Source organism: Parasteatoda tepidariorum, chromosome X1 (assembly GCF_043381705.1).
Source record: "Parasteatoda tepidariorum isolate YZ-2023 chromosome X1, CAS_Ptep_4.0, whole genome shotgun sequence".
Taxonomy (NCBI): domain Eukaryota; kingdom Metazoa; phylum Arthropoda; class Arachnida; order Araneae; family Theridiidae; genus Parasteatoda; species Parasteatoda tepidariorum.
Genome location: NC_092214.1, coordinates 34,194,167 through 34,216,514, shown reverse-complemented (window position 1 = coordinate 34,216,514; position 22,348 = coordinate 34,194,167). Strand labels below are relative to the sequence as shown.

The 22,348-nt window shown below is 25.7% G+C and overlaps 2 long non-coding RNA genes across 2 annotated transcripts; both read left to right on the top strand.

Annotated features, from left to right (window-relative positions):
- Positions 1-748: 748 nt before the first annotated feature.
- Positions 749-4,742, top strand: LOC139427144 (uncharacterized). The gene is made up of 2 exons (XR_011638303.1): positions 749-3,064; positions 4,482-4,742. It is a non-coding gene; the product is annotated as an uncharacterized lncRNA (long non-coding RNA).
- Positions 4,743-8,180: 3,438 nt separating this feature from the next.
- Positions 8,181-16,178, top strand: LOC139427040 (uncharacterized). Its single transcript, XR_011638181.1, has 2 exons — positions 8,181-8,397; positions 15,350-16,178. It is a non-coding gene; the product is annotated as an uncharacterized lncRNA (long non-coding RNA).
- The last annotated feature ends 6,170 nt before the right edge of the window (positions 16,179-22,348 follow it).

Here is a 22,348-nt window from a genome sequence, read left to right as displayed (position 1 = left end):
TAAAGGACAACATGCAGAGTGTGTTTTATAATTTTTAAATTCTCTCAAATTTAACTTCCTGGACAAAAAAAAAGAGAATGCATTTAACATACACAAATATTTTAATTTGTAAAAAATGGAGAAAAATATTGATTTATAACATGGATATAAAAAAGAATTAAGTGAATTGTCAGTATTATTCTGAAAATAAAATTATTAATATTATTACTATTGCAAATTCGTACTATGTAAATAAAGTATATAATGGAAAATTATTGTTATAAGTTATTCCAAAACCTTGCAAATGATATTTATTGCTGTGAATAGTAAACAAAAGTAAATTTTAAAGGCAAAAAATAACCTCTTTATTAACATTATCCAAGTAGTGTCAAATAGTGCAATTATTATCTTCAAAAATTGTATTAAAAAAAATCAGATGATTTATGATCTAGTGTCCAGCGTAAATAATAACGTAAATGAAGGCTTAATAATTTATATATTAAGTTTTATCATCACACTAAACTGTATCAGTTTGGATCAGTTTGTATCAGGAAAGGAAAAATATCTAAGTGTGTGTATATATACAACATTCAAAATATTCTGAATATTAACAGCATAACCTATCTTACAACCATCAAGATGAAGAGTAGTATAACGTATTTCCCTCTAAGTGCATTTTTAACAAAATTTCCCTGGAGTAATTTGTCATTCGAACTTTCTTACGACTTGCACTCTACGTATATTAGTATTCAATCAACTACAGATAACCTATCTTTTTAAAAAATGGCAAAATATAAGCGTTTATAACATCTGATTGCTAACTTTTTAGCTAGTTTTTTTTATTTAATGGATGTATAAGTTTAACATTATACTCGAGCAATAAATGGCATGCCTTAAAGTGCCTATTACATTCTATTGGCGTAAGATGCACTTGTGTTATAGGGATGTCATGCCATGGCGCTATGCCAAAAGGCTGAAATTCTCCCCTTTTTTTCAGAACTCGCTTTTATCTGTTCTAAGCAATGCTATCAATGTCATCATCTGTGGCTTGAAAAGCGTGCCAAAAAACTGATTGCGATGGTGAGAGAAAATTTCGCTAACGTTTGCTAAATTTCAGTTGACGTAGTTGTACACGAGAAAAAAAAATACTCATAAAATTCTTGGCTGTAAAAAAGAGGCACCTAACAGCAAGATTCGTGCGCATTAATGTCAGTTGCGTTGTTTACCTGCTTTTAAAAGTTATGTATAGAGTTGCTAGATCCTAAAGGCGAAAGTTATGTGAACATTTAAAAGCACGTGTGATTTTTCTCTTGAAATCGGATCATTTTATCAGATGTTAGGAGATAAAAAAATATTGGTCTCAAAGTACCATATTGTGTGAAACTTGTACATTTTTTTCGGAATGTACTAAACTGCTAAAATTTAAAATAGTTATTTTTTTTTTAAATTAGAACAAGTGTAATGTAAATGTTATATGATAGTACAATATTGCTGTATATTACCATTTAATTTTAATTCTTTATCTACTTTTGACAACAGTATTAAAAATGCAATACATTTCTCAGTTGCATGAAAATTTGTCGTATTAGACTAATTCTTATGTATATATTTCGAGTAAGATTAAGAGAATGCACACGTGTATTTTATGAATTAGATCGAAACATACTTTTTTCATGAATTAGATTAAAAATGTGACTAATTCTTTTATACGCATAAAATATTTCTTCTTTACTCGAGCTAAATCTATTGTGACTAATTTATGGATGATGAATACAGTTTTAAATTAGCTTTATTCAATGTATTTAAGAGAACTGTACATTAAAGCGCACATTATCTTTTTCTGTATTAGTTTTCATATCATAGATTCTCTGAAATTTACTTAATAATTGCTCATAGGAAATTAATTAATTTCACTTATTCTTATTGAATTTTATAGTTTTTGAGCTGCACTTATTATAAGAAAATAAGAACTTGGATCAAAAAAATATTTTGTACATTTGCTAGTTTTTACTTTAGCTTAGTTTTATTAAACATGCAAATTTAATAGTTTAAACTAGTTTTTAAAAATACAAAAATTTTTTGTCCCATAATTTTATATCCTATAAGAATGTTACGTTTCTTTGATCAGAACAGAATTATAAAAATAAGAAATAATTGTGAAAAAAATCTTCTTTTTAGTAAAAATTTATATTTGGCATAGATTTTATTAGTTAATGTAAGAATAAAAAGCAATTTTTATATGTGTAATTAGTTCTGAAAAAAACACACTAGCAACAGAGTCTCCCCTATTCGTCTGTTGAATATTATAACTATTGTAATTAACTAACTATTATTTTTAACAAAATTGCCTCAATAGTTAAAGAATGTTTAAGTTAAAAACGTGGAAACGTGGTGCTTTATTCGTTTTGCTAACTAAAGTAAAATATAGCACTAATCAATTAGTATATGTGATGTGAGCTAGTCAAACCACAGAAACTGCATCTAAATACCTAGAAATCTGGACATTAGATCAAAGGTTATTCAGGACGATTTTTGGTGTGTTGTATGATCTATGAGTCTTTGCATGTTTCATGACATGTCGGTTTATGATTGCAAATCAATTTGGATTACTTCTTGCAAAGATACCTAATGAAACACTTGACTTAATTAGAATTAAAGTTTAATAATTTAAATTAATATTTAATTATTCATTTTAAATAGAAAATGTAAGAAATTACTTTAAAAAGTTTTATGCCTTTTTTTAAATAAACGTATATGAATTACTGGCAATTATTGAACAATATAGTACAATTGTATATAGTAAATAATTCTGATTGATCTAAATATTTTTTCTTTAATTTAAAGGCATTTTAAAATTTTTTTATCCATCGAAAAATTTGACTTATCTAAAAGAAGTGAACATATTTGACCAAAACAGTGTTCTTCTCTGGGACAAAAGATTTGCATTAACAATAGACAATATCTAGCATTAGTTGAACCAACTGACTTTTTCTTAAATTAGTGATAAACAGCAATTATGTCTTACTTATTCATCTGAAAGCCTTAGCTTTTATGATAAATAAGCTCAAAATATCTCAAAAAACAGGTAAGTAACAAATTATTACCTATTTAATTTTCACAAAGCAAATTTGACTTGTACTTTCTATGCAGTTTAGATCCATCTTTATTTTGTATCAGATTACACAGCTGAGAATTTTTTAAATATGCGATGAAAAGCAAAATGTCATTTATTTACTCATCTGAAAAACTTAGCTTTCATGAAAAATAAGTGCACAATATTTCATGAATGAAAAGTAACAGAATATTTTATTTAAGCAGACCAAAATCATATTAGTTACATTCTTTCTATAAAATTTATTATTTATAACTTAACTAGAAAAGTAGATCTGTTGTTAAGTTAATTTCATGAATAATCTGAATTTAGTGATAAGTTAATAAAATTATTACTAATCCTTAAAAAAATTTAAACACATTTAGAAAATTTTAATCCCCTACATGTCGTCGCGATTAAACCCCTTACAGAAAAATATATTGTAAATATTTTCTCGAGTTCTCGGAAATTTAAAGTTTTGAGGTCAATCTGATTTAAGAACATAAAAATGCGCGCAGATTATCTTCCGTTCTAGAAATATTCCTTTTTCAAGAGATTATAAAATATTCTTTATAACAGAAACTTTGTACTCATTGAAAATACATTTGTAAACAGACGCTAAATTTGCGCTACACATTTTTACAGTATTAAATTTTAAAATGGAGGGCATAGTTTTTTGTTATTTTTTGACACATTAAATTTTAAAATTATTTTTTGACACATACTCATAAATACAGATTCATACATGATATTTTCAAGCATTAAATATAACATAAGTGACTGTTTGGTACGCTTTACATGAAATTAATTAATATATTTGACAAAAATATTTTCTAAATGTGTATCGTTTCCTGAAAAATGTTAGTATCCAATGAGAAAACACAATTTTTTTTTATTCTTATTCAATTGTACTAATATTCATTAAAATAATTCTGCAAAATTAAAATTTATATTGTGCAAAATTAAAATTTATATTGTGCAAAATTAAAATTTCTATTAATCTCTCAGTAGTTGAAACATCCCATATCTTTCTAATTTGACACATTATAAAATTTTATCTACTTCAGAATAGAAACCTGCGGCAAAATTTCTTTATGGAACATTATATGAATATTAATTGTAATTTTTAATGACTATAAAAATGTAACCTAATTGTTAAGAGAGGTATGCAATTTCCTAAAAGAGTTTTGTTGAGATATTGTGTAAATACTGCTTTTTGAATTGACATAATATACATTTCAATATTTAGAATTTTAAATTTAATGAGTTTTAAATGTTTAATATTTTAAATGGTAATGCAATTATGCACAAAAAGTTGAGACTTTTGCTTTAGTTAAGTTTTTACGATTTTATTTAGAAGTATGTCAAAATATTACGTTTTATTAATTTAATTTTTATTCTTCTTCTTCAGCACTGCAGTCTGTCACGGGCCAATGCTGTCTCTATGAGCCTCCTCCATTTTACTCTGTCTAGAGCAACATATTGCTATTGGTTGACTCTCGGATCACCAGATTTTTTCATTAATATTATCATTTTAATTTACTGTTCATCAATATTATCATTTAAATTTACTGTTCATTAATATTATTATTTAAATTTACTGTCCATTATTATTATTATTTAAATGTTATGTGCTTAAGGATTTTTAAGAATTATTAAAAAATTAAAAGTATGCGTTAAAATTTTTTTGTTGACAAAATTGACTTCTTCTTTTAATTTGCTCATTCATAAAATTAAGTAATAAAAAAAAATTATACAAAAAATTGCATATAAAAATACCAACTGAATATAGATAGGAAATAGAAATAAAATAAATAAATAAATAGAAAACAGAAACGTTTCTTTGTTTTAAAAAGTCTTAAATATTAAAAATAAACATGATATATGCGTACATTATTAAATTTAAAATGGCCTAACTCTTTATTTTATATTCTGCAAAAACCTTTTTTTTTTAAAATAATTTCCTTTGGAAAATTTCGATATGTATTTCAAAATTTCATGTATATCAATGAGACTTTTAGCAGCAACACTTTTCTAATTTTTAATTTCTCTAATTATATAAATATTTAGTTTTGATGTTAAACTGAAATTGTGTAGACGTATTGTACGGAATTTGGAGTTTATACAAGTTCAGTAAAAAAAAATAAGTTCCTGTAACTGACATCTTAAAGAGCACTACAAAAATGCCAAAGCAATGTATACAATGCCGAAAGACAAACCGGCAACGTATGAATATGATTGTTTCATGCTTTTAACTAATATGATTACGATTTGCTATTAGTTAGTTGAAAGTAGTTTTTGGTGCAAAAAGTAGGTTTCTATTTCATTTTGCTTCTTTAATAAGATCGGCATAAATATTTAGTAATCGAAATGAATTATTTGGATAATTAATTTGGATAACAACTCGGCAAGGATGCATAAATGATGATTGCCTGGTTTTTCCAACACTGACGTTTTTTTAAGGAAACGGGCCATAGCCTTGTCCGATATTCTATACACTGATATTTTTTTAACCCTTTCATGCAGAATTTTCATTAAGCATATTTTTTATGCCTTTTTTATTAGTTAGTATTAATTTCGGTCAAAATAAGAAAAAAATATATAAAATATAAAAATATTTAAAAAATATAAAAAAATTAAAAAAATAAGAAAGAAGAATAAAAAAGAAGAATAAAAATTAAAAAAATATAAAAATATTTAAGGTAAATTTTTTCAAACAAGGCTCTTTTCCAAAGAATAATTTTTCAAATTCGCACTTATTTGCAGTTATTTAAATGCAAGAAAAATAGTAATTCATCATTAAAATGTCTGTTTTTGCAAAATCAATTATTAAAAATTTAAAAATTTTTTGAATATGAATGGAAACAAAATTCGCAAAAATTTTTTTTTTCATTTCATATTTCAGAACAAGTATAACTCCGAGAATCTAACGGTTTTTTTTATTAACTAGTAAACTGCTTTTTATCATAAAAAATACCAACTTTACTTTTTATTAGAGGGTGTGAAAAAAATATGTACATTCCTGCCAACATGCAAAGCTGTTGAGAAATAATTTTCTTAGTGCCAGTGTGAACGTTAGCTTTTTTGCGTATTAAATCTTGAAGTTTAAAGTTTCACAAATGTTTTTTTTAAGCTATCACGATGAATCCATAATTTAAAAAAAATATATAGATAAGATATATTTATTGGCTAATCATGTTTATAGATGTCTTAATGGTTTTGTTTTTAGAAAATTCTTCCAATCTTAATTGTTCTCTTATTACGATTTTGTAAAATTTTTATCAACGACCGCACAAGTTGGCAGGTATGTATATATAAAAGGCACCTGTGTCACATCAGAGCCAAAAGGTAAATAGGATATTATTAACAATAACCTATTAAACTGGTGAAAAAAATTATGTTTCATAAAAAATATTGTGTCAAAAATGTCATTTTTCTTTGCTCGTCAATTCTGTAGAATGGAGAAAAAAAAACGATAGGAAAAGAAAAAAGTAACATTGTAACTAAGTAAAAAAGTGACATTGTATACAATGTTTCTATTTGCTACCATAGCTAAATATTCATAATGATTCGTAACTCGGGATCTTGTGGAGTAAAAACTTCACGCATTATAAAGGAGAGAAAACATTACCGGCATAGATGTCAAAAGTCAAGAAATTGTGGGCGGATGAGTAAAGATAAATAGGAAGAGGAACTGCTAACAATGTTTATTCCCTCTTTCCCCCTATGGAAGTTTAGTCCCTGGTCGCGTGCCACGCTATCACGTGGTGCACTTCTTTTCCTCATATTTCGATCATCACTAAGAATGGACTCTTGCTCTGAAGGTGAAAGAATCACGATTTCCGATAGGGGATACAGAATATAGGTTTCAGTGAATAAATTTATGGTTTTTGAGTCTTCAAAAAATATCGTAATCATTTTATGATTCGAAGGGATTGGATATGTGTCATGGATAAAAAAAATACAACTAGGGATAAAAGGTTGTAAACTTAAACACTAAAAAATAAAATTAAAAAAATCGAATTTGTATGTTTAATGGAAATTCCAAAATTCATACCAATTAAAAATAGATGAATTTAAACTAAAACTCTTCGCAATTTTTTATTTTTGTTTTTATAAGAAAAATTAAAAGAAGGGAATAGTTAATTATAAGCTTATTGAGATGAGATAATTCAAGATAAAACAAACAAACAAGCTAAATAAACTTTTATCTTTTAAATCCACCAGATATTTTGAATTAAAAAAGAACATGCTTCGACCTGAAATGACACCGAAACTAGTTCGAATAATGGAATTACGAAATTACTTCTTCATATTTCTTACGTTTATAATATATTTAAAATATATACTGAATTAAGTTATACCTATTTTAAAATTTGAGGTATGAATTCTTTCAGAAGATATCACTTTTGATGTATTCAAATGATTATTAAAATTAAACCAAAGCTATTTTTATAGTATTATTAACATTTTGCAATAAAAATATCCTCACCGAAAAAAATATTATTTTGGTGAACATTGACTTAAACTGACTTAATTTAAGCACATATACTGAATTAATAGAAGTAAAATGTATAAATTAAAAAAACAAAAGCAACTTTTTTTCTGAAATTAAGATTAAATTATTTCATTTGACGTTACTTTATAACTTATCAGTGTGAAAAGCATTTTTTGAAATATTTTTCACCTCTAAGCTATCAGGAATAAAATATGTTCTATGAATGAAGTGCAAGAAAATATTTTGCTTTTTGTAAAATAAAAAATAGATCATTTTTAACATAAAAAGAATTTTCAAAATATCCAAAAATGCTTATTTAGATTAACATTTTAAAAAAATAACTAACTGTCTGACTCAAATCAAAGAAAAATAATGTTCACAAAAATAACCAAGTAATGATAAGTTTCTTAATATATCCATATATAAATATATCGGCATCGTTCTTTTCGAACTTACATATACGATCCAAAATAACCGACGACTTCCCTGTCTCTAAATCAGCGAGGTGGGTCTTAAAAATAACCCGTCTTCCTTACTATGACTGCTAACCTTAGAATAACGGTTACTGGCTAGCTGGAATTAGAAGTTCTAAAGCGAAACCTTCCAAAATTAACAACAAATCTAAACACTCAGGCACAGAAGATGTTAACTTTTCCCGAACTCATACTACTTGTAGTTGAGGTAGGAACAACGCACAATTTACCTCACATAGAGCGAAAAACCAAATATTATACCTGTGGAATCTGTAACGGATAAAAACTTACGCAAAAGTCATACGAATCATATTCATCCTACTACAACATAGCCGCCGTCTAATTATTTACCATTGGTCAGTATGAGTGTTCTCCTACACACTTAGCCTATTTAAAGAAAGAAGATTACTAATTTGATAACAATTATTACCATCTCTAATAGTTATCGTCAATAATAGTTACCTTCAACTACTACTTATGCGATTACCTAAGTGACCAGCTTCAAATGGATTAGTTTAATTTCAGCTTTGTTTACAAGAAGTCCGTGTTAACAGTGACAGATATTTGTGCCGATTTCATTTGGATAGTGTTAATGTCAATCACGATCCCACCATTATGTTTGGATTACCACTGTACTTGGATCTAGTCCAGCAAAAGTTCGGTTTTGTTTGAGCTTACAGAAAGCTTATGTGGTTTACATAATTTTAAGCAATAAGTAAATCGTCTAAAATGCATGAATAATGCAATTTTATTTTTAGCATACACGTAAAAGTAACTCTATTGTTGGTTAATTAATAATGTCTAATTAAAAATACTAACTATAATTAAGTTCTAGGAGTTAAAGTTAGACTTCAACAGCAGTTTTTTTATTTCAACTCTTGAGCTTTTATATAATATCTGTTGCACATAGTTACTTGTTGTCATATATATGTTACACATTGTTTTGCGAAATTTTACAATTTTAATCAGGTGCAGAAAAGAAGGGAGCATATTTTATTTTATCTCAATTTAAATATATTTTATAATTTTTTTTAAAATCCCTAAAACACTTTACTATGCAATGTTAAATGAGCAAAAATAATTAATAAATTAATTAATTTTTAAATTCATATTAAAAAGTATTATAAGATGAATTCTAAAACTAATGAAAATGAATGCATTTTGGATTATTTTTAAGCGTATTAAAGGGAGCGTATAAGAAGGGAGCATATTTTATTCTATCTTAATTTAAATATATTTTATACTTTTTTTAAAAAATCCCTAAAACACTTTATTTTGCAATGTGAAATGAGCAACAATAATTAATAAATTAATTAATTTTTAAATTCATATTAAAAAGTATTATAAGATGAATTCTAAAAATAATGAAAATGAATGCATTTTGGATCATTTTTAAGCGTATTATTATTAATTCTCTCTCGCAACGTACGTAAATAAGCAGAACTGTGTAAGTAAAAAAAAAATCCGTTCTGGGTAACTGGTTTACACTGTAAAAAACAGTGCTTTCTCGAAAATCGCTAGAAAACTGGATCATAATTTTTTCATTTCATAATTTTTTCTCTAACGGTGTGGTTTCTTTTTTAAGTCGTGTAGAATACTTACCACGTACAGTGTAGTTTCAGTTTTAACGGTGTAGTTGAAATTAATTCGGGAGCAAGCTTATTTTTAAAAAGTTATTAATATTTTAAAACAGCTGCATTCCGCCAAAGCTTTCTTTTAATTATTATTTGAAAATGAGTATTTTCAATCATCCATTATGACATTCAAATTAAAAACCCATCAACTGCATAAGATACTTATTATCATAATATACAAATTTTCATAATATATTTATTTTTATAATATACTTATTTTCATAGGTCAAAATTTAAACAGATAAGTAATCGAGTTTAAAATTAGTAATGGTACCCTCCTTTTAAACGAACGCTCAAAAGCATATTTTCAAAGTTATATAAAATTCTCTTGCATGTATAAATCTAACTAACTTGTATATAAGAGGATTTCTCAAAACTTGATAAGCAGTAAATTGAAACAATGAAAAGATATTCCGAAAATTAAAAAGAAATTTTCAGAATTCTACATAAAAATATTATTTTCTTGGTTAAAATAATGCAAAGTTTAATAGTTAATAATAGACTGTATATACTATAACTACTAATAAACTATATTTTCTAGATTAAAACTGCTCCTAAACTTTGAGACTAAAAAAGCTAATTTTGTCCGAAAATAACATGTTTATACAGAGAAAGTGTTTTTTATGCTACTTCACGTAATTTCAATTATAGCTTATACCAATAAATTAGTTTATTTTCTGCCAATCCCTGCGAAAAATTAATATTAAAATTATTAAATGAATGCTTCGTTTTTTTACAGCAGTAGGGCATAATTTGTGCGATCTAAATGAATTGCTGTAACTTAATTTGAAAACTACACGATTCGAAATGAGCATGTAAAATATGTAAAATTTTGTGTGGCAGTGGTAAAATTTTATTTATTTTAGACATCAGACAGTAGCATTTGCTGTTTGTGACGTTTTATTATAATTTTTTTTTTATTACTCGCTTAAAATTCTTGGTGCAAGGTATTTTAAAAGTATTTGCTAATCAAAAACGTATTCAGGAATTCTCATTTTAAACCTTGGGACACTTGAATCATTAGTTTTTTTGAATTAATAAATTTGATTTTGAGAACTTTGATATAAAAACACTGTCGCCGCTGGAGTTGCTTCTGGGATACAAAACTTTGAGAAGTGAATTTTTTACTTCTTATAAGGTGTCTTAGTAAAATTTTTTTTAAATCTCTATCATTCTTTCCTTTTTTGTTAAAAAAAAGAAAATTGACATTGCTGCTTTTCTGCCTTAAACCATTTACAGTATTTTTTGTGCATATTTATTTATAAGAAATCCCTTGTTTGAGCAGAATGTAAACTTTTTTTTAAAAATTTCGTGGCTATGTAATATTTTGTTCATTTATGGAAAACCTTTTCTAATAGAAAATGGTTTTTGTTTCTTAATGAGAAAAAGTGTAATGAAATAAAAAAAAGAGATTCCAGAGCAAAAAAAGGTACACTTAAAGTTAAAATTTCTGGGCTTAAAAGGCTTGTTGAAATTCTGGATTACGGTAAAAAGTACCGCCACTCTGGGTGCCGGTACTTTTTACCGTAAAATTAATTTTTTTCCGGAACATGTTAGGGAACAAAAAGCTGATATATCGTAATTATTTCAATAACAATTACTGTAAAATCACTAAATCACTCTAATTAACTAAATACTAAAATGATGCATGATGATAAGATGATAATAAAATGATAATAATTAATGTTTTTCGGTGCAAATGGATTTTACAATAAAATGAATTTAACGGATGATATACTCATTGTACCGATATTTTATACTGTAACTTTATACTGGATTTTTTTTCAGAGTATTAACTTATTGTTTAAAGTAAATTTACTTTTGAACCAAAAAAAATAGGAAAAGTAACATTATTTTTTACTACTTTAAAAATAATTTAAATAAGGAAGAGTTAAGAACAATTGGAAACTTTAAATATGTTTTAAGAAAAAATATAAGAGTTCTTTTTAATCGGAATATTTGTTTGTAAATTTCATGAAAATACGCAAATGATGCTTCAAATTATTTTCGAACGTGATAAATAATTGTCTTCTTAAAAGGTCAATCTCATAAGGGTTTGGTGGAATACCACCGATGAAAGAATATTCTTTTCGCCCCACCTATTCCATAATATTGATTTTTGCGTCCATGACATAAATTCTTTGACACTTACTTCGCCTAATTAATGTTCTCTAGGCAATAGTTACACCCTTACAAATATCACCCTCTTGCTTATTTTATAGTTTTTCAAAAAGATTTTATTCTGAACACGTTTATGTTGGAAAAAGAATTATTAAAAATACTTCTCATACATTGTCACTTTTTGTACAGTGATCAAGAAACTACTTAATAGGTAGTAACGTCGATAAAGAACAGTAATGGTTTTAGTTGGTGACATTTAGGAAGTGTTGTGGCAAATCAAGTTTGGGAATTTAAAAATTTTTTTTTTCTCTTAATACAATTAAATGTTGTAGAAAATACGAATTTTTTGATATTGATTGAAATATGAATATGAATTTGTGAAAAATATGTAACATGCGAATTAAAATGCATTTAGTATGTTATGGTGTTTACTAGAGTGCAAAGTAAAAGCAAAAACAGAATCATGTTCAATTTCTTAGTGAATATGAGGTAGAAAATTGTTTATGAGACTTACAAGACAAATTCATTGGGTCTGTTTTCACAGTGATAAAGAAACTATACTTAATAGGTGCCATTGATAAAGAACAGTAATGGTTTTAGTTAGTGACATATAGGAAGTAGTGGGACAAATAAAGTTTGGAAACTAAAGAAAATATACATATATTTTTCTTAATTAAATTTAAGCTGTAAAAAGCATGAATTCGAATGAAAAATAAGTTTATTTAACATGATAATTAAAATGTATTAAATATGTAATGGCGTTTACTAGACAGTAAAATAAATACAAAAACTTAATCATGATCAATTTCTTCTTTAATGTGATGCAGAAAATTGTATATAAGACAGACTTTTCTGAATTGGTTTATGATAATATGATTAGCAATGCTAAGTGTAATACATTAATATAAAATGATAAACGCAAGTGTAAGGATATCGCTTAATAGTTTTATAATATAATTTTGATTTGATTGAAATTCGGAAAGATATATATATTTAATACAGATCCTCAAGTTAATTTAAATAGTTATAAAAGAATAAAAAATTATAACTTTTAAGATTCTGATTTACCAAGTTTTGAATACTTCTGATTAAATAAAGGTAAAAAATAAATTTGGAAACGTACTCGTATTTAATACAGAGTACTAGTCTCTTTTAATCATTAAATTTAATGAGATGGCTATAAAAGAATTAAAAAAAATATAAACTTTTAAGTTTCATTTTTACCAAACTTCAGATATAATATTAATTAGATATAGGTAATAAAAATTAATAAATTCAAAAATGTGCATATACATTATACAAAAGATTATTTCAAATATGTGAACAGGATTATTTTCAAATTTCAGAAGCTTATCTTCAATACAATCTCATCATCATTTTTGTAAAGAAAAATTTTCATTTGAACATCAATGGTTAAAATTGAGTTTGACTAATAAACTCTTCCCAATATTTTTTAAGTATTCATCATAATTTTTTTTTTATTAAATGAAATGCTTTGGAAGTTTATCTTATGTGCAACAGCAATACTTGACCACGGCCAAGAATCTCATCTGTTTTTTATTTTTATTTCATTTTTTTTTACGGCAAGATCTTCCTACAATTTAGTAAGGCCATGTAATGTAGATTTCAGCAAAATGAAGATTTTTCCACTGAACTGTAACTCATGAGGGCAGATTTAACGTGTATTCTTAAGAAAAACGTTCACTTAAAAGAAATCATTATAAAATTAGAGTACTTGCACAAATAATAATTCAGTAATTTAGCAAATAATGAAAAGCGCTCATTAAGTCAAAAATTATTATTTATTGGTTCTTACACAGAAATTAAAGAAAATATTTTCAACATAATTTATTTATATAAGTTGATTAAAACTGGCTTTTCTGTATTTTATTTGCAGTGTTATTAAAAACGAACTTTTTATTTTTAATATTTTACTGTGCGCATAAATGTTAGAATTCTAATTTTTTTGTACAACATATGCATTTTTTATACAACGTATGTCAATTTTCATATAAGAAATGAGGAAAATTTAGTTTATATATAATAATGAATACTCTTGTTTAGTTACAAATAATTTAAAAAGTTCTTTCCCAGCAATTCTTTTTTTAGTCATTTCAATTTTTAAAACTGTTTTTTACAAGTAAGGTCTAGAATAAATATTTCGTGAAATAATTTCAAAATGTATAGTTTAGAAAAGAAATTTAAAAAAGAGCATTTGGAGTTCTGTTTTAAGAAAAATTTTATGACAGTTAAAATTTTTCATAGATATATTTTGAGATAATTGAAAATAGATTTTTTAAATCATATCATGTAACATTTGTTTTATTTCTTATTTGTGATAAATTTTTTTTACCAAAAAAAATATTTTTTAAAATAAAATTCCAGCGTAAGGTACTTTTTCTCAATAAGGTATAATAGATATTAAAATATGATGTATATTTTTATGAGTAAATTTTTTATGTATATATTTTTTATGTACATATTTTTTATGTACATATTTTTTATGTATATATTTTTCATGTAAATATTTCTCATATATATATTATTTTAATTTGCTTAATTTTTATGTTTTTATGGTGAATAAATACTTTGAATTAATAAAATATATAGTCCTAAAAATACAATAATGAAACTTTCTTATTATTATTTTCCCCTAGTCACTTACCTTTCTTTTTAATTCTATCTCAATTAAAAAAAAATCCACGAGCACATAGTCTAATTCAAAAATTTATATATGTTAACAAATTCATATAGTAAGAATTCATAGTAAGAACTTCAAACTGTTTTACGTAATTTGGAGAAAGAAGTTTCAGTAATGCATGAAATATTTTGCTATTCTCACAAACTAATCATATATATTATAACGTGACATCAAAACTTTGAAAATGTAATAGAATGATTCAAACTGTACGAAATGTTTCAGAAATGAGATCATGAATGTGATCTCAAAAAAATAATTATAATAATTATTTTGAGCTTAAACAGACGGCGAGCTTTAACTTCTGTTGCGGAAAACTTCAGTTTTAATTAGTTTTAATTATAATTTATTTTTATATTCTGTCATAGTTCTTTGAATCTTATATTTTCAATATTCATCAAATTAACTAATATGAGGTTTGCTTTATCTATGAGCTAGTTTTTGAGCATGACAATTGCGAATAAAATTTGCTTATTAGCTTGTAATTTTAATTAATTCTTAATTTTGTTTCAGAATTATCTCTTTTTTTATCAAAGTAATATAAAATGATATCATATAGGTATTTGTATGTTGTTTTTTCTTAAAAAAATGAGCTAGATAGCTTTCAATTTACAAAATACTTCCTCTTTTAAATTCTTGAATTTTTAATTTATTATATCAATCTTTTTATTTAGTGATTTTTCTTTTGAATGGCATGTTTCACTTTTTTGTAGAACATACATTCTGTATTTTGTAGGAAATCAATTTTTTAGCTTAACATCAAACTTTCCTCATAAAGGCTTTCTTAGCACTTTTCTTTTTCCAGAACTTTTTAGCATTTTTATGAAATTCTCAGCTATTTTTTGTCTTTTTCAGGTCCCCTTTAGCTATCATCACCGACTAAAGATTACAATAATGTCATAATTGTAAAAGAAAAGACATAAAAGAAGAGTATAAAAATAAATAATGAATTTTCATTATAAGTATATAGATGTAATGGAGTGGTAAGGGAGTTTTAGTAATGCAGATGGGTAATGTATATATGGGTCATTTTTGATGTCCTGTGAATTAAGTGATTTTAATTTCTGAAATAAAATTCCAAATAACATTTTTAAATATTCAAATTAATTTACTTTATTTGTTCAGCATATTAACATACACAGAAATCAAAATTTTAAGAATAATGTCTTTGCAATAACTTTTTGATGTGTCTAAATTGCTATGTCTCAGCCTTCTTAACCTCTTATTTAACTGCAAATAAACCAACAGTTATTTGAGAAGAATTTTAATTTATCTAATTTTGAAAATTGTATTATATGTCATATACAACATAGGTAATCTGATATTCAGTTTTAAAATTACTTTTGAGTAAGAATCAAGCATTTTAATTTTGTCCCAGGATTTTTTCCAGTTTTTTATGATAATTAATGTATTAAATTACTACAGTTGAGTTGGCTAAAATGGGTTCCATGGCTCACTGGATGTTCTATTTTAGAAAAAGTAGCCATCTTAAATATTTTGTTATCTATATGTCTGCTATGTTCTAAGCAAATACAGCTTTGTCAATGTAATGATGTTTTATTCACTTTCCATAATTGCTTTAAATGTATTGTTCTAATGTTTATTTGATTTTTTTTTATAATTAGATCAAATTACGCTTGTCAGTTTTGAATAAATATTTCTTTTTTTTTATCATTTGAACCTGTCCAAGTATCAGTTTCTTTTATTTCCTCTGTTACTCTTCCACTCTGTTACTCTTCCATTCTGTTACTCTTCCATTCTGTAGGCATGTTTATTTATTGATTATTTGTTTATTTATTGCAGCAGAAATTTCTTAAGTAGTTATTCGAATATTTTCCTACGAAAATTTTTCAAAATGCCTCTCTATTTTGAAAATGACCCATACACAGGCATGCATACAAATATTATAAATACTTTCGATTTTTGATTTCTTTTTCTTTAGTATTTATTTTCAAGTAGTTTCTTCCGATATTTTTGAACTTAGTATTAAAAATATCAAATAGCTTTTGAGCTTTGGAATAGCTTTTTTTCATAATTTTTTTAAAGAAATTTCTTGAATTCTTTACTTTTCACATTAATCTTTTTATTAATGTTTTTTTTTCTTCTCCTTCTGACTGGCATATTTTACTTTTTATAGAATTTGTCATTCTTTAAGTCAGGAACCAATTTTTTGTTTAACAGAAGGCTTTCTGCATAAAGACTTCCTTAGCATTTTTAACAAAATCTCTTCCTTCATAATTTTTCAGCATTTTTATAGATTCATAACCATTTGTTATCTTTTTCAGGCTCCATTTATCTGCCCATCACCGACGAACATTACAACGATATCATAGAAAGCATGTTAAAAGAAAAGCTTTTCAAGAGGAGCAGAAAAGAAGAGTTTTTTCTTTCTTTTTTTAACAAAATATATAGCGCATTTTCATTATGAGTGTGGATAGATAAGGGAGTGGTGAAGGAGGTGGGGGAGTCTAAGTGATGCGGAGAGAGGGAGTGAGATGTTAAGAGGCGACGTAGGGGGTCTTCCTAGAGGCGGAAACGGAAGTAATGTAGCACGTGCTTGGCGGACGTCACCAGATGGTATCGGTTTCTGGCCAGTTTCATCGCAATGTTGTGTAGGATGCTGTCTTAAAAAAATTAAATCTAGCAAGTGAAACATTTGGTTTCTCAACCTTAATACCTTTACTCCATCCTTACAGGCAATTTTTTTATTTTTCCGAAAGGGTTATGAACTTGCTTCACTCACTCTCACTCCGAAAGCAAGTGAAGCACTGAGTGAATTGAAAATAACTGCAAGCTTTATTGGCTTAAAGCTGTTCTTCGGAAACACTTTCGTCCTATAAAATAAAGCTTTTTAGCAAATAATATATTTTCCTAACTATTGTGAGTTTGTAAAAGTTATCTATGACATTCATAAATAATTTTAATTATAAATAACTTTCATATATAACTCATAATGTTCATGAAATGGGAATAACGACAAGCTTTGGTTTAAGGATATATAGTTAAAGCTGTTCTTCGGAAACACTTTCGTCTCACAAAATAAAGCTTTTTAGAAAATAATATATTTTCCTAACTATTGTGGGTTTGTAAAAGTTATCCATGTCATTCACAAAAAATTTTCGTAAAGAACTTCTAATTTTCATGAATGGAGATAACGGCAAGCTTTGGTTTATGGATATATTGTTAAAGTTGTTTGTTCTTTGAATATCTTTTCGTTTCATGAAATACAACTTTTTAATAAATTATGTGGCATTTTAATAACTATTGTGAATTTGTAAGAGTTATTCATAATTCATAATAGTCATGAAATGGAGATAATGAAAAACTTTGGATTATGAATATATATATAAAACAAGGCCTCGAAGACTTCGTCTTATGAAGCAAAGTTTTTTAGGGCCATAATATTTTCATAACTATTATGAGTTTGTTAGAGTTATTCCTTACATTTCTGAATAACTCTCTGAATTAGTTCATAATATTCATAAAATTGAAATTATATATATTTTCTTAACTATTATGCACTATTAAGAGTTTCTTGATAAAGCGAATCTTCAAGGAACAGCTTTAAAAATATGTTCATAAACCAAAGCTTTCCGTTATCGCAATTTCATGAATATTATGAATTATTCCTTACATTCAGGAATAACTCTCTTGAATTACTCATAATATTCATATCTAACTTTAGTTTCGTGCTTAAGGAGTTTAAATTGTGCCTTTTTTTCTTGGCGAAAGATCTCCGATTATCACATTTAATTGGAATTTTATGACAAGCATTAATTCTAAAATGAGAGAAAATGTTTTTCGTGCTAGTACTGAATTTTATTTTAAATACTACAATTTAGAAGAAAAATATTGAGCTTGACCATTGATTATTTTAGAATTGTTTAATTATTATAAATTTTTTCTTTCATCATCAGAGAAAAAAAATTATTTCTTAGGGGCTTAGTTCCTCAATGTTCACCAACGTAATTTCCTTATTCATTGGAAACTAATTAATATTTAGGTTTAATTTTATTTAGTTAAATGTGTTCCAATGAACCTAATTATCGAACTTTAAATCTAAAAAGTGCAAACATATTTTAAAACGTTTTAAAAGTATTATCATTTTTTAAAAAAGTTCGAAACCTTAAAATTTAAAATTTGAGGATCAATTTTAATTGAACATTAGAACAAATTTCGCTGAATAAAATGAAAAAAAAATATTTATAAATAAATTGCATTTATATATTTTCAAAAAAGTTAATAGGAAGGTATTAGAAACATTTTCTGTTAATTTCTCCGAATTAAATTTTAGTTTCCTGATATTTTTAGGCATTTGTCATAAAAAACGTAAGAATAGTTTTTTTTTTTCATTTAGGTAATTTCTTTCGACAATAAATACCTTTGAATAAAATAAAACGCTTTACGTTAGATTTAAATAGCTTAAATTAATTGTCAATTTTGTTTTCTCCGTCATATTTTTTATGTGAAGTTTTGAAACACATATGGGAGCACACAGTGCAAACATTGTTCTATCAGATTTATAAAACATTTATTGAAATATTTATATTAAATTCTTAAGCAAAATGATTTGAGTTTAAATTGAATTAACACATTATTTCTTAAATATAATATTAACAATAATTTCAAACCCTTTTAGGGTCCCGTCTATGATTAAAGGAAAGCAATATGCAATATAAAACTTGCACCAATTAGTTGAAGAGTTCTTGAGAAAAAAAAAAAAAAAAATTGAAAACAAACTTAAATATAGTTCAAACGTTTTTTGAACGTCTCACGAAATTTACAATAAAAAATTATAAATAAATATAAAAAAATATTTTTGCATTAAAGAATCTTTGGAAAAACCAATTTTTTTTTTACTGTGTGCACGGAGTTTTTGAATAGCTTCAATAATTTCCGAGATTTGGTGAAATACACAATTTTTGAAAATTTATGAGGTATGTATATATTTTAAACCTCTCACATGACTAAATTATTGTACCCATATTTTCGAGATTGGGGGTACCTCCCCCCCCCCCCCCNCCCCCCCCCCCCCCCCCCACACACACACATTTCGAAAATATATATCTCTGACAATCTTTTGAGATATCTCTGATAAAAGGTATGTTTATTCAGAAAGTACGTTTTATTGTCTGTATTCGTAACTTAAAATAGCATCTAAGTTATGTAGAGTTAAATAGAAAAGTTTTAAAATAATATAACGTGAAAATGAGCTGTAATAGCTGTGATGCATATTTACAAAAAAAGAAAAGAAAAGAAGAAAAAAATTTAATAGTTGTGAACGAGTTTATAATTTAGAAATAAAGTTTTCGGTACAAGTAAGAACGAGCGCATCGGGTGAGTGGGTGCAAATTGGTTTTATCATTTATTATTTTTTTACTCAAATTAATAAATCCAGAAATATTTACTCCGAAATGAGAAATGATGTATGGATTTTTACCCATTTTATTGGATAAGAGATGGCAGCACCATTATCTATAAAAGGTTAAAAAAAGCTTCAATATTTTCTTTATGAACCAATCGCTAGAACAGTTATCTTTTTTTTATGCAATTGATAATAAATTCATTTGTCAAATCGATCATTCATTTCATCAGAATTGAAGCGAAATATTTATCTTCAAATAATAAATGGAAGAATGAATTGATTTATGAAAGGGAAACGGTGTTCCATGATGTTACAATATTAAAAAAGAAATGTAATCGCGACGTCAACTATTCGATACAATTAAAAAAAATTACTATGTTCATTTGGCGAAAACAAGATTTTTAATAGCTCCTTTTTTATATATATATGTATAATTTATTCATTTAATTATTCCGCATGATCAAACAGCAATGTTATCACGAGAAATGTTACTTGATATGAGACAAATTAAGCTAGTTCAATAAAATATGCTTCGTTTTTAATCACAAATTTGTAATTAAGATTCGAAATACACCCAAAGAAAATTTGTAAAAAGGTTTTTTAAATGATATTTGACAAATTCGTTTGTAAGCTCAAAAAAAAAAAAAAAAAAAAAAAAAAAAAAAAAAAAAAAAAAAAAAAAAANAAAAAAAAAAAAAAAAAAAAAAAAAAAAAAAAAGAAAAAAAAACAGAATTAACAACAAACACCTAAATTCAAAAGAAAAAAAATTTTTTTTTCACAAATTTTTTACTCAGCGTTTTTTCAAACCCACATAATTTTTTTTAATTTTTTAATTTTATTACCTCTTTTACATAAGGAAAAAAAACTCCGAATTCTTAATCTAGAAATTGTTAAATCTGATACTGAAGCTACAAAACTTCATAGTTTGGACGACAATAAATCTGCTTTTACGAAGCACAGCTATGATGAAAGTCAGAAAAATAATTCGCTCCATGCCTTGCTTTTGAATCGATCTACGTACTTTTTTGAGTTAAACATAGTACTTTTTGAATCAAAGATAGTTTTTTTCATGCAAGTCAATAAATTACTTTTAATAACAATTGGATTCTTTTATCAAAATTCTGAATTTTTTAAGGCATAAGCTATATCTGAAATTATGTACTTAAACAAATATCCCTCATACAAATAATATAGAATCGTGGTTCTTAAACCCTTGATTTGAATGGTCTTGTCTTCTTCTTTAAAAAATAGGAAATCGTACCTATTAAAGTATTTTTTTTAATGCTTTGAAATTTTTATGATCGAACTTAAATTCTTAAGAAAAATTTCTGAGACACAAAAGGGACTTTTTTATTGCTGTGTGAATAGAACAGAACGATTTATAAAATTCATGAAAATAACGACAAAATGTAAGCATGATAATATAGCAGAAGTTACTAACAATTATACTCAGAAAATAATAATAAATTTGCCAATTCAAAAATAAACTGTTGGGTAAATGAATTTTGTTAAACTTGTATGATAAAATTGAAAATTAGTAATTAACTAAATGAAATTTTTAACATTTTAAAAAAGTATTAGGACTTTATTTGTATAAAATAGAAATTTAAATGAGCATAAATGTTGCTAATATTTTTTGGAAAGTGAAACTATAATAAAGCTTGATCAAATCTCATCCATCTTGCAATCGCCCTGCGTATAATTCGTCCAGCATGATTCTATACCTGTTGCATTAAACAGTTTTCTAATATTTTAATACTCTGGAGATAAATTTTAAATAAAATAAAAATTTCAAATCAATCATAAATTTTGATTAAATTTTTAATAAAAGAAATTATCAGTATAGATTAATTCTCATCCAGTATCTGATTAGTTTTAAAATGAATAAATAGACTATCTGCACAAGCTGAAATTAAATCATTTTTTAATGTTTTGAAAATCCTCAAAAAAAGTTTAATAAAATGTTTGCGAAACGAGTAGTTTATAATGTAAGTAAAAAGTAATAATAGAAAGAAAAGACAAATATTATAAGCTATTTAATGTCAACTTGGAAATTTTACTATGCTAGCAAGAAAATATAATTTGCAAGAATTGGGTCAAACTCTAACTATACCTGTTTTCTTAGTTATTCTTGCTCCTTCAGATTTATTCAAAACAAGTTTATAGAGCATATTTATTCTTGCTCTAATTTTAAATTCAATAATCAATTATCACAAAAGCATTCAGTTGTATACACTATTCTCTTAAATCAACTTTGCGAACTAAAAGCTTAAACACCATGACAACTTTTAAACTATTATTAGCTGATTAGTAAGAACAAATGTAAGTATGTCGGTTCGAAAAATATCAGATTCCTAACTGGAGGGATTATGAAAAAATGTAAAAAAATAATCAAAGAACGAATGATTTGTAATTTAATGAAATTTAGAAGATACGTTTCTCATAAATGAAGTAACTATTCCTTATATTATATTGATTTTTACCGAAG